Source organism: Megascapheus bottae, chromosome 29 (genome assembly GCF_031878675.1).
Source record: "Megascapheus bottae isolate mThoBot1 chromosome 29, mThoBot2.hap1, whole genome shotgun sequence".
Classification (NCBI taxonomy): domain Eukaryota; kingdom Metazoa; phylum Chordata; class Mammalia; order Rodentia; family Geomyidae; genus Megascapheus; species Megascapheus bottae.
Window position 1 is genome coordinate 1674020 of NC_143537.1, and position 14564 is coordinate 1688583.

The following is a 14564-nucleotide window of genomic DNA, read 5'->3' on the forward strand; positions in this document are numbered from 1 at the left end:
AGACGATTCGTCGGACGCTTCCAGACTCTCTGGGGGGAGGGAGGGGGAGGAAACCTGTCACTGCGTTGAGAAGGCTGGCAGCCCAGGAAAGCCACTGGCCTAGGATCGCCACGTCTAGGCACTCAGCAGCAAGGACACGCTGCCGGGAACCGCAGCTCCCATCGCTGTCCTTGCTTCGTTAGAGGAGGCTGGGAAAACCCTCTTTGATTCCACGGCGCCTGTCGGTCATGGTGGGGGGGCGGCTGGGGAAATCGGCCCTCTTGAGGAGACTCCAGGGCAGAGCCCACACAAGTCAGCCTCCATGAGGTGAGACAGATCAGACCCAGCTGTCCACGCACGTGTGTCCACGCATGTGCGCCCGAGGCATCTGCATGCTGCAAGCTCAGCTCCTCCTCTGCCTGCCGCAGGCTCAGCCTCGGATGCAGATGAAGAGGATGGACTGGGAAAGCGCAGGGGAAGACGCCCCTTCCCCGTGTAGACAGGAGGGGAAGACGCCTCTTAATTTCTGCTGTTTTGCTATTTCAAGCTCTTATTTTTCTCAACTGGAAGGTGGAAACTTCCACGAGGGAGAGGGAAAGGAGACTGCAAATCCCTGCTCCGTGAATTCAAAGCTGGCATCTGGCTGCCACTCTGCGGCTGCTCTTCCTGAAGCACCAGCTGTCTGTCCTATTTCCCGCATCAAAGGCGCGCCCCGAGGGCCAGTTGTGGGCGCTGGGCTGGGGTCCGCAGGCTGGAAAGGCCAGGCCGCTCTGAGTAGACCCTGCCCTCCCCTCCCCCACACCCTGCACGGCCCCGGAGCCCGAGAGAAATGCCAAGTCCTGGGCTGGGTCCCCACCCTCGAGGGCCCTCAGAACCTCAGCCACCCAGGTCCCTGCCATGTGTGCTGGCATTTGTGTCCTCTACAGGGCAACCATTCCCTGGATTCCATCACCCGGCCCTGTCCATCTCTCTCTCCTGTTCCCAGGACATTTCCTGCCATGCCTTGAGCGCTCTGTTGATCCCCCTCTCTCTCAACAATGCCCATGGAACCCACCAGGGAGGTCTTTTCTGGCTCCCATCTCAGAGAGGCCCCAGCTTCACAGCACCATCTCCCCCACGAGGCACCCACCCCCACAAGTCCTAACTCACCCTGGGTTTGCAGCAGAGCTTCCCAAGAGGGCTGCACACACTTGGGGGGCACACCTTGCTGGGAAACCTTTCCCATGCCAGGCTGAGCTCAATTAAAACCTTCCCTGCCTCTCCCCTGGGGCATGGCACCCAGCCAGAGCTTTGATCGTGCAGAGCACCGACTCTGTCGTGGAGGGACAACCCAGCTGCGTTCTCCCACACCGAGCCAGGCAGGGCAAGACCCTCTGCACGAGAGAAGGAGGAGGGGGAGGGGGAGAGGGAGGGGAGGAGGAGGGGTGAGGAGGGACAGAAGACTGAGAGCATGACCGCAGGCACTCAAAGGCAGGGATGGCAGCCCTGAGATGAGCCTGAAGGGTTCATTTGGCTCTTGGTGGATAATCGAGTTCACGCCTCTTCCTGGCTGCTCAGTGAACTGCAAATGTGGGATGGAGACAGAGGCGGGTGGCGATGTTGATTTCTTATTTGTTATGTTTAACAATGTAATTTTCACATACACACACGCACGAGCACATACACATATACACGCAGGCACATATACTCTCTCTCTCTCTCTCTCTCTCTCACACACACACACACACACACACACACACACACACACACACACAGACACACACACTGCATCCTTAGAGCCACAAGAGGGTCATAAAAATACAAATAATTACCCAGAAGACCTGGTTGTGCAATGGCTCCCTTTTAACTAGTATAAAATCAGGCCAACAATGGTCATTTTTCCCCCTTTGTCACTTGTTGTTTTATGGCTTAATTTCAGGAAATGTAAGAAAATCACTGTTTATTTCTTTCTCAAGGCTAGAGCTCTACCACTTGAGCCTCAGCACCACTTCTGGCTTTTTCTATGTATGTGGTACCGAGAAACTGAACCCGGGTCTTGCTACATGCTAGGCAAGCACTCTACCACTAGGCCAAACTCCTGACCACTGTTTATTTTTTTACAGATTAAGAAAAGGGCATAGGCAAAGAATCTTCCCCAGGATGGAAATTCTAGATCTTTAGAAAGATCTAGAAATCTTAGATTTTCTTTCTTTTTTTTTTTTAAAAGGGTAATGATTATAGCAAGTCCTTGCAGAGGCTTTTTAGGGTGTCTGGCACCCCACCCACTTTGCAGGAGAGGAAATGGAGGCCCAGAGAAGTCACTGGCCAAAGAAGCAGAGGTGGCCGTGGTATGGGCGTGACAGCTGGGAAAGGGTCTTCGTTGTGCCTGTCCTCAGCTCATGGCCCCAGCCCCCCAGCTTCCTGGGGGCTGTCTGAGCACAGGATGGACCCCTGACCCTCCCTGACACCTGGAGCCCCTCCCCAGGCAGCACGCATCCACCACCACGTACACGCTATGCCAGGAGTTGGCATGGCTGTGGCATTCGGGGACATCTCCCCGGGGAAAGTACGCGTGCATGCGGGGCAGACGCAGGTTTGCGTGCTGGTGGCTTGGCTCTACTCATCCCCGTAGCGCCAGCACATCTGAGCAGTCCACTCTCCACTGGGCATGGGTGGCTCACGCCTGTCCTCCCAGCTGCTCAGGAGGCTGAGATCTGAGCACTAAAATTTGAAGCCAGCAAGTCCACAAGACTCTTCATCTGGAATTAGCCACCCCAAACTGGAAATGGAGCCCTGGCTCACGAGGGAGAGTGCTAGCCTTAATGCTGAGGGACAAAGCCCAGGCTGGCATGCACGGGATCACGTATGCATGTGCGCGCGCGTGCGCGCACGCACACACACACACACACGTATGTACTCACACAAGTTCACCTATCTGCCTATCATCTACCACGATCTGTCTACTTACGTGCCTGTCATCTGTCGATCATCTGCCTGCCTATCTACCTGTTTATCACCTGTGCATCTATAATTTACCAATCATCTGTCTACCTACCAATCTACCTAGCTACGTATTCACCATCTGTATCCGAATCCATCCACCGCCCATTTATCATCTGTGCATGGATGTGCATTCACATGTACCCGTGCCTGTCTGCTGCTCACCACTGTCTATCTAAATCTGCCAGGGTACTTTTCCAATCGGTCACTCCAGGTCCACTGAAGACTTTGCCTCAGACCCCAGGCATCCATGGCAGTGTGTGCTTTATGTCATTTGCTCAACCTTGTGGAGAAGCCATGGCAGCATTCCTGCCTCTCCTCCCCTCAGCTGGCTCCTCCCTTCCTCCCAGGGTGCACCGCATCCTCGGGGGATCCACTCTCTTCTCTCCTTCACTTTCCTGTCCAGGAATCCAGGCAGGCCCGGGCCAGCCCAGCTCACCCTGCTCATCGTCTGAGTGGACTGACATTTTCCTCAATGTGGTGTTTCCCTGACCAAGGATTCGGTTACTCCAGGGTCTGGGCTTAGAAATTCTGCGATGGCTTTGGGCAGGTCCCCCCGGGGGGGCACAGATCGTTCTTCAGAAATGCAAGCGTCTGGCCATGCCTGTCAGGTGTGACCCCCCAGCTTTGCGTGCCAAATGTGCCCTTGGAAGTGCTGGCTGCTTGGGCTGGAAGTGTGGCCCAGTAGGAGAGTGCTTGCCTAGCATGCATGAAACCCCAGGTTCGATTCTTCCGTACCGCATAAACAAAAAGCCATAAGTGGTGCAATGGCTCAGGTAATAGAGTGCTGGCCTTGAGCAGAAGCCCAGGGACAGTGCTCAGGTCTTGAGTTCAAGCCCCAGGACTGGCAAAAAGAAAGAAGAGAAGGAAGAAAGAAAGATGAAAGAGAAAGAAAGAAAGAAAGGAAGGAAGGAAAGAAGGAAGGACGGAAGGAAGGAAAGAAGGAAGGAAGGAAAGAAAGAAGGAAGAAAGGAAGAAGGAAAGAAGGAAGGAAGGAAAGAAGGAAGAAAGGAAGGAAGGAAAGAGAAAAAAGAAAGAGCCCGCTTTTCCTCTGGTACCCAGACACAAAACTCCTACTTTCCAAACACATTCTCCACATGCTAAACAGCAGGCCCCTTCTGCTAAGTCACATTCTAGCTAAATGGAACTGCTAACCTGTGGAGCGCACGCGCACGCGCAGGCACACACACACACACACACACACACACACACACACACACACACACACACAAGAACACACACTCACAAACTGCAGAACAGCTATCCCCAGGAGGCACAAAACATGACAGATTTCTTTCCAATAAAGTGACACCAATTGATAATCCCTGTCCCCCATCCCGTCTCTTACCCCCCCCCTGTGTCACCTCCCTCTGTCATCTCCCCCACACAGACCCCTGTCTTTGCTTTGGCACCGGGCCCTGCTTTCTCACCATCAGGGCTTTCAGCCTGCATTCTGTTGTTTCAGTTCTGCCAAAACTCTCTTTCGGAAAGCCCCGCAGCGCGTCTTGATTTAAGGACGCTTGGGTTTTCTGTGGCTCTGGGAAGTGTGCCTGCACGTCTCCAGAGCTCCCGTAAGTTGTGATGCACGGCTGTGCACGTCTGCATGATAAAGAGCGCAGGCGAGGGCTTGGAGGTCATACTGTGTTGTCCTGAGCCAAACAGCACAGATCCAAAAATACCTCGGACAAGAGCCCTGGCTGCACGCAGACGCATGGCATTGCCGGCTGCCGGTGACATCGAGGTGCTTTTCGAGCAGGCAATGGCAAGATGAAACAGGGGTGGTTTTGGTTTCATGGCTGTTTCTCTATGTCACAGGAATGGGCTAAGGGATGAGGCTGGAAGGTTGCAATGTTAGTTTCTGACAAGATTTCCAAGTTCAGGGTAGCAGGCCCCAGTGTGGAGCAAATTACACGTCCATGCAAAAATATGCCATGGTGTACAATGCTGTGGTGGAGAATTTAAATGCACCAAAGTCAAGAGACTCGAAAGGATGGCTCCACAGCCACTATAACTCAGCTCTCTGGTGAATATAAAATTAACTTTATTGCAAAACATGCTGTTCAATTTACGCCTTAATCTAGTCATGGCAGAGTTACAGTTGCTGTGAGAACACTCACTCTGAATTGTTTTGAATAATTAATTTAATGAAAAGTTGGGGGAAATGTGAACTCTGATAGAATGTCAGTGCAGATGTGGGGAGCCGAGGTGACCGGTGCAGACTTTGGCTGGGGCTGGGGTCTCCCCACCGTCAAGGGCACACTCTCCCAGGATGTGGTGACTTTACCAACAGGCAAGGGTCGATTCCTGGTGCTTAGGTGCCCGATGTCAGGGCTGGCCTCCTAAGAATCCCTCCAGCACCACCTTAGAACAGGGGCTGGCACAGCCATGCACACATTTCTGACTCTCTCTCAGCCGGCTTCCTCTCCTGGGAAACAAGGCTGCTGGGAAGGGTGGCTTGAGCAGGAGAGGGGAGATGGTGGGCTCTGAGCCTGGGGCAGCCTGGTGCGTTTCTGGGTATGACCTCTGGAAGAGGTAAGAGGACACAGGGTCGCAAGGCTGGGGCTCTTGATTTTCTAGAAGTCAGTCTGGCTCTCATCTCTCCAGTCGCTTACTATCGCTCATCTTTTCTTTCTATCTTTTAAAAATTTTTGTTGTTGTTGTAGGTGGTCATGGGACTTGAACTCTGGGCCTAGGTGCTGTTCCTGAGCTCTTCAGCTCAAGGTCTACCACTTGAGCCACAGCACCACTTCTGGTTTCATGGTTTAACTGGAGAGAAGAGGCTCACTGATTTCAGTGCCTTGAACCCCGATCCTCAGCTCTCCGCCTCCTGAGTAGCTAGGATGACAGGCGAGAGCCACCGGTGTCTGGCTATCTTCTTCTTCTTTTTTTTTTCAGTCTCTCTCCTAGCATTATTTTTCCCTTATAACTCTTCTCCCGGATGCTTCCCCCACGGTGAAATCTTCCCGCCCGCCGGCAGGTTGAATAGATGGTGTCTTTTAGCATAACCGCACATACGTCACCAGGGTGTGCTTTGTGGGTACAGGAATGGAATTCTCTCTATCTCTTCTAGGATTACTGTCCTAGCAGTGACATTGCTCCTCTCGCACCCCGTCTACACACCAAGTCACAGGCAAAAACGTCTCTTGTTCTAGTCGGAATGTCCCCAGCTCAAAAGGACCCCTGCCTGTCTAGGAAGTCATCTTCCTAGGCCAGCTCAGACCCCCACTCTGTGCTTACCACACATAAATGGACAGCTTGGGCCATTAAGAATTAGCCCAGTATTTGTGAAGCAAACTCAGGGCACCTCCTTCATATTTCCTCAACATGGCATGTTGAGGAAACGTGTTCCTTTAAACAGTGTGCTTCTTCTGTCCGTCCATCAGTCTATGTGCTACCTGCCTGCCTGGATGGGGAGGGCAGAGCAGCCAGCCTCTGTGCTTACCGGGCACCTGCTGTGTCCCGAGCTCTCAGGCAGGGTGTTGGGGGGATTTAGGCTCTTTCTGCACAGTGTGCTTTTCTGCTTGTGAACATGGGTGCCTAGGACCAAGGAACTGGCTCTGCCACGGTGATCGCATCAAGGTTTTGACAGGAAAGGGTAAAGCCACAGCCTGTGAGGGAAGGCAAACCCTGGGCAGTGTTACAGCTTTGAGTTTATTCCTGGCCTGGCTCTGACTGTCTTCTTTTTGTGTGTGTGTGCCAGTAGTGGGGTTTGAACTCAAGGCCTGGGCACTGTCCACTCTACCTCTTGAGCTACAACTCCACTTCAATTGCGTGTGTGTGTGGTTAATTCCTGATAAGGGTCTTACAGATTTTCCCGGGGCTGGCTTTGAACCACAATCCTTAGATCTCAGCCTCAGCACTATTCTTGGGTCTCTGCCTCCTTCTGCTCAAAGTCTTGGCGTGACCCTTTCTACCTCGCGCATCAGTACCATTACACCAAAAGACAGGATTTTGATTTTACAACACTGCCATCGCTTGCTTGTACTGCTCAGGAAAACCATCAACTTGAATCCCCTAGCATAACCCAGTCTCGTTGGTGACAGGAGATTGAAATGCTAAGAGAAAAAGCCATTCTAGAAGCACGGGGGTCAGTTGCATTCTCCAGGAAAGGACATGATGGTCCAGCCAGGTTGTTGGCTGGTCTGGAGATCCAGCTCTGCTTCTCCTAAGACCGGGGGTGGGTGGTGGGAACTGTGGGGGCTCCCTCAGGGCTTCCATTGGTGGAGGCTCCAGGCACGCTGGGCAGCTGGCAGATTCTGGCAGACTGGAAGTGGGAGCTCTCACCCCAGCTGTCCACAAACCGTGCAACCCGGGTCTAACCTGACAAGAGACGGTGGTGACAGTCCATCCGTGTGGATGGAGGCACCTGACGGGGAGACCCTCGTCTCTACAGATTCTTGTAGAGTCTGCGTGTGTATGTGTGCAGGGAGGAACACACTCCACAGATCCATAAGGCTCCTTCCAGAGGATTTGTGCCAAAAGGAAGAGACATTCCCCCGCTGACCTTGGGAAAGGCCCATCAGCTTCCACCCTGCACCGGGGGAAAGAAAGCCCCTGGTCTCTTCCCCAAGGCAGCATGGAGGCCGTGACTTTCTGCAGGTAGGCACCAGAGGCTGAGGCTTCTTCGTGCCTCTAGAATTTAGTCACCATAGATTCTGATCTACTGGGAAGAGTGGATAATGCCCGACTCCCCGATTTGGAGGCTCAGTTCACTCCCAGCTCTGGGTAGACGGTTGAGGAAGCACCCATCATCCCCTGCAGGACCCCTAGAATTGGCATCGAGAAAGGCAGTCGCCTCTAGCTCTAGAGCAGAGCATCCGGGATGGCGGGATCAGATCGAAGCTGGTGGCTGTGTCAGGCTGTGTCTCCCGTGACGCATGCAGTAAGGGCAGCGGGTATCTCCCGAGCCTGCACCTGGCCTCCCTGTGAAGGATGCGCTCACATGCCTGCATGCAGAGTATGGTGGGCTGGTCTCATGCTGGGAATGCTTCCCAGGAACCAGGGGCCTGATGAGAGACAGCGGAGAAGGAAGAGCAGAGCAAGCTAGGAAATGGGCCGGGGAGGGGTGGGGGGGGGAGGACAGGGGGTACTTGTGCTGTGCTGTCCTGGGAAAATGTCAACAGGTTTATACTGCTGAACTCGAGTCTTCTCTCGGGGTCACGCCTGCAAAGCCCAATGAATTCCCTTGAGTAGAAAGGGACAGACCGTGGGCAGGTCCCCTCCCCCAGAGCAGGGAGACGGGGACACTGCGAGCCAAGCCCCTACCATGAACAGCACTGGCCAGTCTGACTTCCCCGCATGCGCTAGCCAAGGCAACTGGAGAAGATTCCCGCCCTGGCCCCGCTGAGCCTTTGGGTTCTTAGCTTTGTTCTGCAGGGCTTTGCCTCTGCATCCACCAGCACCACAGAGAGCACGCACAGCAGCTCTGCATGAGAGAGAGACAGCCACAGCGTCGTTCTCTCAGGCTCAAGGAGAGAAAGGGACACTGGACGGCCTGCCCCCGCCCCCCTGGGGGCAGCACACATCCACCCTTGACACAGCACCCTTGACAAGGCCAAAGGCATCCCTGATCCTGCAGCTACCCAAGTGGAAATCCCGGGACTTGAACAGGTGTTATGACTAGAATATTCAGAGCATGGCATTCCACCAAGGACCAATGCAGTGATGTGGGTGTGGTGTGCCATGCTGGGCCCGCCCAGGGGTCAGGTGGGCACGTGAAAGTACACACACACACACACACACACACACACACACACACATAGGCATGCACACACAGATGGGTACACACTCACACACAGAACAGGGAGCAGTGGCTGGCTTGGTTTGTGGTAGTTGACAGTTTGGATGGAGGGGTCACCCATCCATCGGACAGGGCGGCAGAGGCGGTGGTCACTGGAGGACCCGGGCCCGGCCTCTCCGGATGCTGTGTTTGCCGATTGTGTAGATGAACCAGCGGGTGGCCCCACAGGCCTCGTGTGTGCCACACGCTCTGTGTCGCTGTTGCTCGCGGTGACTGAGATCACACAAAGGCTTTTGAGCTCCTTGGAGAAAATCCACCATGCAAGCACAAATGTCACCATGGTACCATGGCACTGGGCCTTCTCTCCGCCTAAGCCAGTCACCAAGGAGAGTCAGGGCGTCCAACACAACAAGTCACCGAGTCCCGGTCTCAATCCAGGCGGAGGAGGCTTGGCGAGTGTCACGTGAGTGCTGGCCACCGATGGGCTCTCCCCTGGGCCCCTAGACTTGGTCTGAATAGCCAGGGTAGTATTTGCATGCGAGTTGTCCCACTCGCCAGTGGGAGGGAGCCTCAGGCTTACTTAACCAGAGTTCTGATTTCTGGCCTCCACAGAAAAAGAGGACATGTTGGAAAACCCAGGCTTGTATTTCCTCACAGCTGTCCTCAGCGGCAGCTGGGCCGCGTCTGTCCTCCACAGATGGCCTCTCGCTGGCCAGTTTATGCCCACGTCTGGCTCTCCCACACCCTATCAAATGCACTCCCTGGCACGGCTCTTAACAGGGATGTTGAAGTTTGCAACTCTTTCTCCAGGCCCTGCCCTTAGAGAAGGCTCTTCTAAGTCAACAAAGAGCTTGAAATCAGAGCTACTTCCCTTATCCAAATCTGGGCCAATGCCACTTACAAGAAGAGAGGCTAGCCCAACCACTACCTGCCAGGGGGAAGGAAGAACGGGGGTTCTGACCCCTGCCTGGTATTCACCTTACACACCCCAAGTCTCTTTCCTTAAAGATGTCTAAGCAAGAACCCAACTAAGTTAGATGATAAGCAAGCAAAGATTTGCATAATAAAAATGTAGGCAGAGCGAAGAGGAGATTTAATTAACCGGTATCATGTAACGGAACAAGTTGTGTCATCTATGGAGGATAAAAGACAAAAGGAGGGAGAAAAAGCAAACCTTAATGAGTCGCCATCTTTGCTGGATTATACCGCGTTTCCCCCACTGTAGGAAATAGTAACATTTACGAGCAATTTTGCAACCTGCACAAGTTGATACCTGCTACTTGTCTCGTGTACAATTACGCTGTATCACAAGTGAACTCTGGCTGCTGCTGCTGCTGCTGCTGCTGGGAATTCAAGGCTTCCCCCTTCTGTTGTTGGAGCTCACTGGGAAGCTATGAGCAAGGCCAAGGCTGAAGAATAAACCCAACAAGGAAATAAACCCCAACACTGGGAAGGGTGGCCCTGGAACTGGATACAGCTAAGACTGTCGAGGGGTAGAAAGACAAGCGAGACTCAAAGATCCACAGATGGCAAGCCATCTCCTTGGCCCTGCTATCCCAGGAATACCCGGCACCAGCGTAAGTCAGCACTCAAGAAATGCTCCACGAACAGGTAGCGACGTCGTGGCTGAGACAGCACAGCGCCTGAACGTTGGAGACGCCAGCCATTGTATGGATGGTGTGTAGATGGGTTCGTATGGATTCTTAGGCCTCTCTAGTTCTTGCAGCTGGTAATGGGGTGTGAGCTGGCTGCTTGTGTATCTATCTGCTTCCTTTACCTCTCTCCCTTCCTGTGCTAATCCCTCACACATGCTGGCACACCAGGCGTCTGTGAGACAGGAGGAGAATTAGCCCACGAGGGGTAGCCCTGTGGGCCTTTTCTAAAATGCTGGGTGCTGACCTGTGCAGGCTTCCATGCTTCTGTCCTTCCTTCGACCCCCTCTTCCTCCCTCCTCCTTTTTCTTCTTTTCCTTTTGTTTTTAACTACTGGATTTTTAACTATTCCTTCCACAAAGGTATTCGGGGAAACTCCAGCAAAGGTGTGAAGCTAACATCAAGCACTGCCTTGCGTGTCTCACACAGAGTGAAGCTTTGACAACGGTGAGATGTAGAGATGGTCACCCAGAGACGGCAGAAGCAAAAGCTTCTCTCCGAGGCGGACACACTTGCCACAGGTCATAGGCTGCAGGATCTGGATTTGCAGGCGGAGCTTCTGCCCTGAACCCTTCCACTCTACACTTCCTCACCCACGTCCCTCCCAGTCTTTGAACTCACAAAGGATGACGGCGATGAAGAGTTGATAAAGAGGGTGAATAGCCAGCCTCAGGGGAGAGGTCGCATTCCCGAGCTGGGCACGCGGCGGGCGTGCAGCGAGCGGGTCTTCGTGCACTTTGTGCATTTTGAGCCGTTTAACTCAGACTAGCAGGTTTTCTGCTCCAACTACTTCTGTCACATGTCCCTCACCAGACCCCCCAGAGAGCCGGCAGGTAAGTGAAGGGACACCGAGAGCCTTCTTGGCGCCATTAAACAGAAATGAAATTAAAGTCAGTCCACAGTGGCAGTGGGGTGTGGAGCTGATTGGGAACAGGGACCCAGCTCCATGCTCCTGGACCCCCGTGGGTTAACAGGGAAGAGCTAGCTTCCCTCGTCGCCTCCGGTAGCTGGGATCTGGTATTGCTTTCTGGGGAAATGGCAGCCATCAGTGCTACCCGACTTTATAGACAAAACGTCTCCTTGCCTGCTGGTCAGAAACACCGTCAGAGGTGTTTGTCATCGTTCTAGAGAGACCCTGTTTTGTAGACAGCTGTGTCCAGCCACCTATCGCCCATCAGCTTACTGGGATAAAGTCAGGTAGAGACATGTCTCGCGTGCTAGGCAGGAGGTTATTTTAGACTCTTTCAAGTTTCTCACTCCCGGGGACATTATTTCTAGACACACACTCAGGGCTGTCTGGTGATCCTTTTTGAAGTTCAGACGTAAATTGAGAAATAAAGAGATGTAATTCACACTCCTCAGAGCACACGGCCCCTTGCAGATAGCCTGAGAGAACTGACTTTCTGGGCTAACTTTCTTTACCACGTTTATCAATAAATTGGACGGGGGGTTTGCTGCTGTGAGACCCAGGAGCCTGAGTTCTTCACATTATCTCCTGTACAGCCATTGGCCAGGGCTCTGTCCCTCGACTGGCATCTTAGAATTCCTGTCCCCGGGGTTTGAACCACTGGGTGCGTGCAGGGGCTCACGAATGGTTTGTAAGGGAGGAGGAAAATCAAAGAGCCTGCGTAGGAAATGCTGGGAGCCTGGGCCTAGCAGAGGGGATCCAGGCCCTAGCAGAGGGGATCCAGGCCCTAGCAGAGGGGATCCAGGCCCTAGCAGAGGGGATCTAGGCCCAGCCTTCATGGGGACTGGAAGCCGGGCTGTGCCTGAGAACTCAGAGACCTCTGCACCGTCTTGGGGTGTGGGGCATGAAAGAAACAGGAGTCCCAGGAGGCTGTTCTACAGCTGGGGCCCGGAGGCAGGGGTGAGGTGCTCAGGCATGTGAGAGATGCTTCGCTCAGGAGAACTAGGGGCTTATCTCTCCACCGTGGTGATTTGGCAGGGTTTCAGAGGAGCTGGGAGGGCCAGCTGGCACTGAAGACCAGGCCCCATGGCAGGGCATCTGCCTTCCCTTCTGAAGACAGGGAAGTGTTGCAGGATTACTGTGATTATTATGAAGCAGGTTTCAATGATGAGATTGAACATCAAGACACCAAAGGGGCTAAACACACAAGCAAATAAAACACCCTTGGCGATTTCTAGATACTCCTGGGCGACAGAGTAGAGGTGGAGGTCAGCAGGGAATCTGGAGAGGGGACAGAAATGCTCCTTACTGCGACAGACTTGTCAGCTTGGGGCCATATGGGTTCTGCCAGGGCCGGCAGGGGCCTCGTCTAGCTTGACAATTGTTCCCGTTACTGACCACATCCTCCTGCAGGACTTCCATGCTCAGGAAGGCGCTGGCCGGAGCTGCTCACGAGGGGCTGCAGCTCTTTCGTGTGCCACGTGGGGACAGGACAGCCCTCCCGGGCTCTCTGATCACAAGGAAAACAGTGTTGTTTTTTTGTTTTTTTAACCAGCGCTTTACTTAAAACTAGGGCTATAGGTTTAATTACAAGAAAGATCTAGTGATGGCATCTCCCCTGGCAGTGGAAGCCGCTCTAATTATCTTGAGACTGTTTATCATGACATACTTGAAGAACTGTTCCCTGCCATTTCATAGGTTCTTACACAACACGGAACGTGGACGCGTTCTGACACGGATGCGGGGAACGGCTCCCCACGCAGGCCTGCCGAGCACGACCCACAGAAGCTCATGGGAAGAAGGGTGCGTTATAAGCGGTAAACTCCACTTTATCAAGATGGCGCAGCCCGGGGAGGGGTGGTGGTGAGGTCTCCAGCACTCCCAGACCTAGGTGACAATTACTCCAGAGCTGGACGAGAGCCAAGGGCCAAGGTGCTCAGGTCTTGGTCAAGATGAAACTTAATAAACTTTTCCCAGTAAGGCAGCTTCAAACTGCAGCCTGCCCCCTCTTTCTGGCTTTCCCAAGTAGCTGGGATTACAGGCAGAAGTCACGGCTCCCGGCTGAACTTTACTTTGCAAAGGCAATAGAGGCAAGACTTTTAATATCACAATGAAACCCATTATTAATTTTCTTTCTGTTGCCAAGATTTTTTAATTCTTCTTCTTCATTAGCATACACGAATAGGACAATGGGTTTCATTGTGTAATTCAATGGCTGTGTGCAGCGTACGTTGCACAAGTTCATTCCCTGTTTTATATTCCCCTATCCCTCCTTCTTAATTTTATAAAATTAATATGCACTAAAAAAGGAGCAATCCTAAAAAAAAAGCTTGTAACGTAGATGAGAGTTGAGCAGACCCATCACCGCAGGCAGGCAGCCTGGGGGGGGGGGCGAGCTGTTTCTGGTGTGAAGACCTGGGCCATTCTGTGTGTGGGGTCCTGGTCACCCCGGGATGAGCCAAGCAATCGTGGACTCCCCAGGCATTACGGGGAGCCAAGGTACGGCCGCTCCATAGAGTCGGGCTATGGCTGTTGAACTACTCTGGGCTACCACAGCCAAGGCCCCACAACCTCACAGCCCAGGGCAGGAGGAGTGAGGAGACACAGCTCAGCGGGCCGGGACCACGTGTCTTCTGAGACACCTCAAGCCACCACGGGTTCCTTTTCTTCTTTCCCCCCTTCCATCTATCCTCTCTTCCTCCTTATGTTCTTCTCCCTCTTTTGCCCTTTCCTCTCCTCTCCTCTCCTCTCCTCTCCTCTCCTCTCCTCTCCTCTCCTCTCCTCTTCCTTCCCCTCCCATTCCATTCTATTCCCTTCCCTTTCTCCCTCGACCCTTCTTCTTCCTACCTCTGAACATGAGGCTGGCCTCTGGGCCCTGGGGGAGCTCAGCGGCTGCTCTACCCCTGAGCCTCAGCAGCTCTGTACGCCAGCCCAAGGAGGCGAAGGGGCACTGAGTGTCCCCGCTGTGCAGCACAGACAGGGGGGCATGAAGATGGGGGGCTGCCGGGACCGGGTGGACCCTGTCAGGTGGGCAGACTCTAATACTTACTCTTACACTTCTCTGGATCTAAGGATTGGGCCTTGGGCGCAGCAATTCTGCTTTAGCCTCCGGTTGGTCACCTCTCTCTATTAAAATCTACCTGTACAGGGACCCACGGGGTGCTGATCTCTGGACTCGCATGAGGGAGACTCTCCGTGTACTGGAGGGGGTCCCGGGTGGACTGGAGCTAAATTGGAACAGAGACACAGACACAAAAGACGTGCAAACCTGCCATTCACAACACCCCTCCATGCTTCAGCAAAGCAC

The 14564-nt window shown here is 53.5% G+C and overlaps 1 protein-coding gene and 1 long non-coding RNA gene across 2 annotated transcripts in view; one reads left to right on the plus strand and one right to left on the minus strand.

Annotated features, from left to right (window-relative positions):
- Tenm2 (teneurin transmembrane protein 2) overlaps nt 1–14564 on the minus strand; it is a 705632-nt gene that overhangs the window by 52960 nt on the left and 638108 nt on the right.
- LOC150044539 (uncharacterized) lies at nt 9080–10739 on the plus strand. Its single transcript, XR_016533066.1, has 3 exons — nt 9080–9161; nt 9509–10375; nt 10713–10739. It is a non-coding gene; the product is annotated as an uncharacterized LOC150044539 (long non-coding RNA).